The following is an 8,127-nucleotide window of genomic DNA, read 5'->3' as shown; positions in this document are numbered from 1 at the left end:
AAGCAGCAGGCCCAAAACTCCGGAGCTTCAAACGGCGATCCAGGTAAGCCATCGCCCGCTCCGCGGTGAATCCAGTGCTGCACCGCTGCTGAAGCTTTGGTCCGGTCACCGGCAGGAAAGGCGGCGCCAATCCAGTTGGGGCCGTGCGGGGGGGGGAGGGGGGGGGGGGGGGGGGGGGAGGGGGGGGGGGGGGGGGGGCGGCGGCGGAAACAGTTTCCCCCCTACCCTACCGACCTCCCCCACATAGAAAAACTAAATAATAAGACTAAAAATTAAAAAAGATAGAAAGACAGACAGACTCTAGGCAGAAACTGCCATCAATGCGACGCCCCTAGTGGAATGTTCTAAGTTCAGGTTTAATCCATCATTTAAGAAACATTTGGACAGGTACATGGATAGGACAGGCTTGCAGGCTTATGGACCAAGCACGTGCAAGTGGGACTAGGGACATTGTTGGCTGGTGTGGGCGAGTTGGGCCGAAGGTCCTGTTTCCACACTGTATCACTCTATGACTCTTTAACCCTGGCATTCCCTCTCTCTCCATCCCTCTCCCATCCAAGTCAAACCAGCTTCTTTTTTTCATCCAAAAAACAGCTAACAATGGCCTGTTTCCTTTATCATTGTTACTTTTTTGCATCTTTCATTCATTGTTCTTTATCTCTCTACATCATTGTCTAAAGCTCTCGGTTCCCTTTTCCCAAACTAGTCTGAAGAAGGGTCTCGACCCGAAACATCACCCATTCCTTTTCTCCGGAGATGCTGCCTGTCCCGCTGAGTCACTCCAGCTTTTTGTGTCTAGCTTCCACCTTAGTCCATGTTCATGTGATAGGAGCTGAATTAAAGCCATTCGGCTGATCAAGTCTACTATGCCATTTAATCATGGCTGATTTATCTTTCCCTCTCAACCCAATTCTCCTGCCTTCTCCCCATAACCAGGCCTTCATGATCACGTCAAGAACCCTGCACTTACAACAACTGGGACATGAAACTGCTGCCTCTGTACATTGTCTCAGTGTACTGCTGCTATACACCTGTACTGTCTCTGGGATGCTTATCTAAGATGTATCTAAGTGCTTATGTATAGTGATATGTACTGGACTCTATACATAAATTAATTTCACTGTACGTTACATGCGACAAATACTGTACTATACCATTCCACAACCCCTGACTCCCGTAATAATCAAGAATCTATCTATCTCTGCCTTAAAAAGTGTTCGGCACCATAGTGCATCCCAGAAGCTTCCTGCCGCGCCCCTGCACCGCTTCCCGTCAACTACCTGACCCTGGTCTTGCGGAAGATAGGCCTGACATTTTTGTCACAGGTTGTTCCATTGTGTTGGACTTTGCAGCACTACTTGTTTCTTTCAGGTTAGTATAGAGATACAGCGCAGAAACAGGCCCTTCGGCCCACCGAGTCCACGCCGACCAGCGATCCCCACACATTTACACTGCCCTACACACACCAGGGCCAATTTTCACATTTACACCAAGCCAATTAAAAGTTCCTTCCTACACAATCTACAACCCTGTATGTCTTTGCTGTGTCACAGGTTATGAGGAGAAGGCAAGAAAATGGGGTTAGAAGGGAGAGATAGATCAGCCATGATTAAATGGTGGAATAGACTTAATGGGGCGAATGGCCTAATTCTGCACCTATCACTTATGATGATCTTATGAACTTTGGAGTGTGGGAGGAAACTGAAGATCTTGGAGAAAACCCACACAGGTCACGGGGAGAACGTACAAACTCCGTACAGACAGCACCCGTAGTCAGGATCGATCACGGGTCTCTGGCGCTGTGAGGCAGTAGCTCTACCCGCTGTGCCACTGTGCCGGCGACTTACTTCACAAAAAAGGTTTGTGTGGATAAGCACCTTTGACCAGTATCCTGCTAGTGTTACCACAGAAGGATCCTGTGGCATTTTTGCCTCAGCAGATTGGCCAAGTGAATGCCTCATCTCCAAAGTCACAAGCAAACTGTTGGTTGTAGAATGAGTACAACTCTCCCTGTCAGACTCTTCTCGGACAATCCCACCACATGTTGTCTCAAGATGACACTGTCCACGGGCGCCCGGGGGGATTTCCGGGACCGCAGGGCACCGCGGGGGGTGCCATGCATCTTGGACAAGGATTGTAACATTTTTGTTAAAGGGTGTAGTATTACAACAACCTGGCCCTTAACTCCAAGAAGACCAAGGAGCTCATTGTAGACTTCAGGAAGTCCAGGGGCGGCACGCACACCCCCATCCACATTAACGGGACGGAAGTGGAACGTGTTTCTAGCTTCAGGTTCCTGGGAGTCAACATCTCAGATGACCTCTCTTGGACCCACAATACCTCAACTCTGATCAAGAAGGCTCACCAGCGTCTCTTCTTCCTGAGGAGACTGAAAAAGGTCCATCTGTCTCCTCAGATCCTGGTGAACTTCTACCGCTGCACCATCGAGAGCATCCTTACCAACTGCATCACAGTATGGTATGGCAACTGCTCTGTCTCCGACCGGAAGGCCTTGCAAAGGGTGGTGAAAATTGCCCAACGCATCACCAGTTCCTCGCTCCCCTCCATTGAGTCTGTCCAAAGCAAGCGTTGTCTGCGGAGGGCGCTCAGCATCGCCAAGGACTGCTCTCACCCCAACCATGAACTGTTTACCCTCCTACCATCCGGGAAGCGCTACAGGTCTCTCCGTTGCCGGACCAGCAGGTCCAGGAACAGCTTCTTCCCGGTGGCTGTCACTCTACTCAACAACGTACCTCGGTGACTGCCAATCACACCCCCCCCCCCCCCCCCCCCCCCCCCCCAGACACTCCTCCCACAGGAAAAACACTATGTCTGTATATAAGCTAATGTAAATATTTATTCAAATCATATGCTATGTCGCTCTTCCAGGGAGATGCTAAATGCATTTCGTTGTCTCTGTACTGTACACTGACAATGACAATTAAAGTTGAATCTGAATCTGATTAAAGAATATTTGTTTTAGATAATTGGGTGATTTTGTATTATTTGTGGAGGTTTGTTTGGTGTTGTTTTGTATTGTATATACTATTGCAATAATTGATTAAATACATTTTTGTTAAATAAGAAAAAGCTGGTTCCCCATGGTCAAAGGTCGGAGGTCGGGTAATAGACGAGATCAGGGCCGGAGCTCTGGATGGAGTCAGGCTGAGGCGGATGGGCTGTGAGTCGAGAACTAATGAGGGCCCGGCGTTGTGGGGGGGGGGGGGGGGGGGGGGGGGGGGGGGGGGGGGGGGGGGGGGGGGGGGGAGGGACAAAGAAGGCGTGAGTACTTTTCGTAACTTTGTTGGTGCTTTTGTGGCGACTCCTTTGTGTAATTTGTATGTAAAATCAAATAATTTGTTTGGATTGCAGTGGTAGATCTCCGGAGTTATACAACATTGTAACAGGAGTGGGTGATGATGTGGAACTTGCAGTCTGGTTGAGGATATTGTCTTACAGCGCCAGAGACCCAGGTTCAATCCCGACCACGGGTGCTGTCTGTACGGAGTTTATACGTTCTCCCCGTGACCTGCATGGGTTTTCTCCGAGGTCTTCGGTTTCCTCCCACACTCCAACGACGTACAGGTTTGTAGGTTAATTGGCTTGGTATAAATGTAAATTGTCACTAGTGTGTGTCGGATGGTGTTAATGTGCGGGGATCGCTGATCGGTGCGGACTCGATGGGCCGAAGGGCCTGTTTCTCTGCTGTATCTCTAAATTAAATTAAATTAAAACTAAATTTCACTGTTCCCTGTGACAATAAAGTATCATCATCCTCAGCAAATGGACACAAAATGCTGGAGTAGCTCAGCGGGACAGGCAGCATCTCTGGAGAGAAAGAATGGGTGACGTTTGGGGTCGAGGCCCTTCTTCAGACTGGTTAGGGATACAAAAAGCTGGTACTCGGGTAAAGGGAGGACCGATCTCCGGAGTTACACAACATTATGTCAAAACAGGAGTGGGTGATGATGTAGAACTTGCAGTCTGGTTGAGGATATTGCATTAGCTGGAGGCTTAGTTAGATTGCAAGGTGCTTCTGGCAAAAGGGAAGTGAGTGTGTTTACTCCAGGTCATTTCTCAAGCTGGCTCTCATTTCTGAAGCTAATGTCTACTCAACAACAGCCTTGTCCTCCTCCATCTCTGATTACATGACTGATAGTCACAGACATGTGCCTTGTCCCTCCACGCTCGGCTGCTCTCAGGCCCCGTCTGACTCCGATTAATTCTGCAGATAAACTTCACAGACACCACCGTGATCATGTTTAGACACCACAGCTGAATCAAATTGCCTAGTGACTAATTCTATTTGAACGAAAGGATGGAATCGTTTCTCAGCCTGTGAGGGCACAACCTAATTCAATAGGTACACAAAAATGCTGGAGAAACTCAGCAGGTGCAGCAACATCTACGGAGCGAAGGAAAGAGGCGACGTTTCGGGCCGAAACCCTTCTTCAGACTGATGGGGGGTGGGGGGGAGAAGGAAGGAAAAAGGGAGGAGGAGGAGCCCGAGGGCGGGGGGATGGGAGGAAACAGCTCGAGGGTTAAGGAAGGGGAGGAGACAGCAAGGGCTAGCAAAACTGGGAGAATTCAACGTTCATGCCATCGGGACGCAAGCAACCCAGGCGGAATATGAGGTGCTGTTCCTCCAATTTCCGGTGTTGCTCACTCTGGCAATGGAGGAGACCCAGGACAGAGAAGTCGGATTGGGAATGGGAGGGGGAGTTGAAGTGCTGAGCCACCGGGAGTTCAGGTAAGTTATTGCGGACTGAGCGGAGGTGTTCGGCGAAACGATAGCCCAACCTCCGCTTAGTCTCCCCGATGTAAATCAGCTGACATCTAGAGCAGCGGATGCGGTAGATGAGGTTGGAGGAGATACAGGTGAATCTTTGTCGCACCTGGAACGACTGGTTCGTTGGGTCTTTTAATGGAGTCTAGGGCGGAGGTGAAGGGACAGGTGTTGCATTTCTTGCCATTCGTCCGGATGGCATGAACGTTGAATTCTCCCAGTTTTGCTAGCCCTTGCTGTCTCCTCCCCCTCCTTAACCCTTGAGCTGTCTCCTCCCACACCCCCGCCCTCGGGCTCCTCCTCCTCCCTTTTTCCTTCCTTCTCCCCCCCTCCCCCCATCAGTCTGAAGAAGGGTTTCGGCCCGAAACGTCGCCTATTTCCTTTGCTCCATAGATGCTGCTGCACCCGCTGAGTTTCTCCAGCATTTTTGTGTACCTTCGATCTTCCAGCATCTGCAGTTCCTTCTTGAACACATCTAATTCAATAGGATGTTCAAAGCTGATGGAGCGGAATATTATTATTGGGGAATATTGGACGGAGATTGAGTGGAGCGTGAGGTTCGCTTCTTTGCTTTTGGATGCTCAGTTTGTGCAGCGGATCTTTCTAATTCATTTTGCAGCTCTAATTACAGGGATACAGAAGCTAATATTTCCAATGAATGGCTCCTGAACCTACCTGATCTCCCGGTTACTAAACACTTTAATTCCCCTTCCCATTCTCACACAAGTCTGAAGAAGGGTTTCGGCCCGAAACTTTGTCTATTTCCTTCGCTGCATAGATGCTGCTGCACCCGCTGAGTTTCTCCAGCACGTTTGTCTACTCACACAGACCTTTCTGTCCTAGGTCTCCTCCATTGTCAGAGTGAGACTAAACGCAAATTGCTGGAACAGCATCTCATATTTCGCTTGGGCTCATTACAGCCCAGTGGTATGAATATTGATTTCTCTAACCCCGCCATTCTCCCTCTCTCCATCCCTCATCCACCCAAGTCGCACCAGTTTCTTGTTCTCACCCAACAAACTGCTACCAATGGCCTGTTTCCTTTATCATCGTTACTTTTATTGCACAACTTTCATCCATTGTTTTTTATCTCTCAACATCATTGTTGTCTATATCTCTCGTTATTCTCTCCAGAGATGCTGGTTTATATCAAGGTAGACACAAAGTGCTGAAGTAACTCAGCGGGCCAGGCAGCGTCTCTGGAGAAAAGGAACAGGTGACGTTTCGGGTCGGAACCCTTTTTCAGACTGGTGCTGTTCAATGTTTGATGTTCAATGTTCTGCAGCAAGTTTTACAACCTCACGATATTCCAAACACTCTATCAACGATAAATTGTGACTGCTCCTAGGTTGTACTTGGTGACTGGAGCCTAATATCCAATAGTGATGCCAGTTGATGTGAAGGTCTCACAAGAAGATTCAAACAAACTCAAGTGGAGGAACTGGCGCGGCACGGTGGCGCAGCGGTAGAGTTGCTGCCTTACAGTGTCGGGGACCCAAGTTCGATCCTGACTATTGCTGCTGCCTAATAGAGGTTGTATGTTCTCCCTGTGACCCGCGTGGGTTTTCTCCAGGAGCTCTGGTTTCCCCCCACACTCCAAAGACATGTGGGTTTGTAGGCTAATTGGCTTCGGTAAAATTGTAAATTGTCCCTAGTGTGTGTACGATAAAGTTACTGTGGAGGATCGCTGGTCGGCGCGGACTCGGTGGGCCGAAGGGCCTCTTTCTGTGCTGTATCTCTGAACTGAACTAAACTAGACTAAACTGAACTAAACTAAACTAAACTAAACTAAGCTAAATTAAACTAACAACCTAATTTGGAAATGGAGACTTCAGTCGAGGGATTAGGATCATGTGTATTCAGGTGAGATTAGTTTGGCATCATGTTTGGTACAGACATTGTGGACCAGAGAGCCTGTTCCTGTACTGTACCATGTTCTCAATGTGCTCTGTTCTTGGGGTTTGCGCACTTCACTTGCCACACCTGAGGGTTGCTGGGAACGCCCACATTGGCCATCTGTGGGATGGTGAATGGAGATTACGGATAGTTTAGTTTTGTTCAGAGATACAGCGCGGGAACAGGCCCTTCGGCCCTCCGAGTCCACGCCGACCGGCGATCCCTGCACATTAACACTACCCTACACACACTAGGGACAATTTATACCAAACCAATTAACTTACAAACCTGTACACCTTTGGAATGTGGGGGGAAACCGAAGATCTCGGAGAAAACCCACGCAGGCCACAGGGAGATCGTACAAACTCAGTGCAGACAGCACCCGCAGTCATGATCAAACCCGGATCTCTGGCGCTGTAAGCCGGTAGTTCTACTGCTGCACCACCGTGCCGCACAAAAGCGCCGTGTATGACACCTTCTATCACTTTGCCAATCGGCTGCCAATTCGAGCGTCGGGCCATGGCCTGTAGATGGAGCCACCGAGCCTGGCCCTTGCTCATCCCCCTATGGGCCGGAGAACTGGAGAGGGGGACAGAGGGAGCTGGAGACGGTGGACGTGGGAATAGGAGCTGGTGTTGGTGACTGGAACTTAAAATCCAACAGAAATGCCAGAGGACATGAAGGTCTCCCAAGAGGACTCAAACAAGCTCAATGCGAAGGGGAAACGATGTAATAGGAATCTGACGAGGTCACTTTTCCCCACAAAAGGAGGTGGGTGTATGGAACGAGCCGCCAGAGGAGGTAGTTGAGGCAGGGACTAACCCAACATTTACGAAACAGTTGGACACATACATGGAGAGGGCAGGTTTGGAGGGATATGAGCCAAACGCGGGCAGGTGGGACCAGGGTAGCTGGGACATGCAGGCCGGTGTGGGCAAGTTGGGCTGAAGGGCCTGTTTCCATGCTGTATGACTATGACTCTGTGGAGGAATTGACGTAGCCTTAATTTGGAAACTGAGACTTCAGTTGTTGTACGATTTCCTGTGTTACGTGGATGAATGAACTGGTGGGAACGATAACGCTGGTGGGAATGAAACTCCAGGCCCACCAGCCACAAACCACAGGAAAAATGTGACAGTGTAGTTAATGAATAGGCATGCGTCAGCGCAGAGTTAATACTGGTCACTCCTTTTGATCGCTGCTTCCAATATCCGCACAACCCCCAAATGTCTTGACATGTTTCTCTGTGGAAGTCCTGCCTAAGTTGGCTTATTACTGTGCAGTTTAATATCTTTGGGTTACAGAGCGGAAACAGTCCCTTCAGCCCAGCGAGTCCGCGCCGAACAGCGATCCCCGCACATTAACACTATCGCACACACACTAGGAACAATTTACAATTATGCCAAGCCAATTAACCGATAAACTTTACGTCTTTGGAGTGTGGA

Source organism: Leucoraja erinacea, chromosome 29, assembly GCF_028641065.1.
Source record: "Leucoraja erinacea ecotype New England chromosome 29, Leri_hhj_1, whole genome shotgun sequence".
Classification (NCBI taxonomy): Eukaryota; Metazoa; Chordata; class Chondrichthyes; order Rajiformes; family Rajidae; genus Leucoraja; species Leucoraja erinaceus.
This window is presented reverse-complemented; position numbering follows the sequence as displayed.